The sequence below is a fragment of the Miscanthus floridulus genome, chromosome 18 (genome assembly GCF_019320115.1).
Source record: "Miscanthus floridulus cultivar M001 chromosome 18, ASM1932011v1, whole genome shotgun sequence".
Taxonomy (NCBI): Eukaryota; Viridiplantae; Streptophyta; class Magnoliopsida; order Poales; family Poaceae; genus Miscanthus; species Miscanthus floridulus.
Genome location: NC_089597.1, coordinates 12,603,684 through 12,605,803, shown reverse-complemented (window position 1 = coordinate 12,605,803; position 2,120 = coordinate 12,603,684). Strand labels below are relative to the sequence as shown.

At 41.3% G+C, this 2,120-nt stretch overlaps 1 non-coding gene across 1 annotated transcript; it reads right to left on the bottom strand.

Annotated features, from left to right (window-relative positions):
• Window positions 1-280: 280 nt before the first annotated feature.
• Window positions 281-419, bottom strand: LOC136525005 (small nucleolar RNA Z247). Its single transcript, XR_010776340.1, has one exon. It is a non-coding gene; the product is annotated as a small nucleolar RNA Z247 (small nucleolar RNA).
• Between the last annotated feature and the right edge of the window lie 1,701 nt (window positions 420-2,120).

Genomic DNA, 2,120 nt, shown 5'->3' with positions numbered 1-2,120 from the left:
TCCTCCTCAAATCTGTAGTAACAATCTATGGCCGAGTGGTTTGTTCTTCCACAAATCTGGCAAGGGGCACGGTTGGATTGATTTCCACCTTGTGAATTCCTGTTTCCTGAGAAATTTCCATTGCCTCTTCCTTGAAACCCGCGGCCTCCAGGGCGCCCACGGTTGCTGTTGTTGCCACGACCCCGTGGATTGAATGAGCCACGACCTCTTCCACGAGAAGCCGAGTTTGCTGATGATTGATACTTGCTGCCTGAACCTTGATCAAACATCTCAAGACGCATCTCAAATGCCATGATTTGGGCATACAGATCATTAATACTGATTGGATCTGTCCGACCAAGAATAGAAGATACAATGGGGTTATACTCAAAATCTAAACCATTCAGAATAAAGGATACCATCTCATCATTATCGATGGGTTTTCCAGCAGCAGCGATTTCATCTCCCAATGTCTTCATCTTGTCGAAGTACGCAGCAACGTTCATGCTTCCCTTCTTGAGGCTTGCAAGTTGCATACGTAGGTTTGTCACTCGTGCACGAGATTGTGCCGAGTACATGTTCTCCAAAGCCGCCCAAACTTCAGATGATGTTGTCAAGGTTGCTACCTGCGCCAGAATTGTAGGTGACAGGGAGTTGACGAGGAAGGCAAGCACCTGCTGATCTTGTGCCAGCCATGTCGCATATGCTGGATTGGGGACTTCTTCTGTTTTGTCTCCCTTTTCTGCCTTAATGGTCTTTGCTGGTGGAGGCGTGGTACCATCGAGGATGCCGAGAAATTGTGCTCCCATGATTGGCGGCAACACCTGAGCCTTCCACAAGATGTAGTTGTCCCTTGTCAACTTTTCAGAGACCGCCGGACCAAGATGGTTTGTCGACGATGATGAGGATGAAGCCATGGCAGATTAGATGTGTTTCTTGAGGGGTTTGGCTCTGATAACCATGAAAGAAAGGAGGGAACCAAACCAACCTATCTTGGCGAGGCTTGGGCTTCGTGTTTATATATAGTCCAAAGGACAACATATTACATCCAGGCGTTTACAACTTCAGGAGCAAGTCACGGTCTATCTCTACCATATTTGGTTCTACCATAATTAGGAGTCCTAACTCAACCGTGACATGCATACCTGACGGTTCAACCGTGAGTACTACTCACGTGTTGTTACATGTTACAGCCATGCCATACTTTAGATAATTACATGTTTAACACAGTCAAGTCAGTCCCAATGCAAATAATAAATAAACTACCGCACCGCCAGCATGCATGCGCCGGTTATTCAAGCTTGCATTGTCCGGTACGGTACGTGACGTCATAATATAGAATATGACGTCAGAAGGATCTTGGGTACTTGGCATTCCTGGCCTCAAGCAGGATCTCTCTCTGATCCCATCTATTTTTTGGACATATATATATATATATATATATATATATATATATATATATATATATATATATATATATATATATGGATGCATTTTTCTTTCTACATTCTTTTATGATTCTTTTTGTACACTGGGACAAATCTCAAAGAAAAATAATTTATTTATTTATTCTGTAAAGTGAGTAATGCAAAAATAGAATGTCTTGCCATGGTTATCATAAAAAATGATGTAACCCAACTTCTAGCAACTGCACTGATCATAAAATACTTGCACCGTGTAAAATTCAAAATTACATACAGAAGTTGCATTGAGATGCTAAACAGTGAATTTTGATCATCATAATATATATAGAATATGCATGGACTATAATACATTGTAATATGTACTATATGCATACAATGCAATATACGTATCTGAGATTGCCCAAAGAATGGAGAGAATTCATTTGTTTCACGCCAATTACACAAGGGATTGAACAGAAGCATGACCATATGCATAAGATGTCATTTTTTATGCAACATGCATGCCTCTCGTGTCCTCAGGCTCAACGAGGAGATCGAGGAGAAAGAGATCATGTTTCAAACAGAATCATGCATGTATCCATCTTGCTGTGCATGCAATGTATGTAGTAGTAAACATTTGCATACGTTCTGACCCAACATCTTCACATTGGGGCCTTGCTTTCTCAAATTTTTTTTGGTCTGAACATGCATGAATTGTTTTAACAGGGAAAATGCATG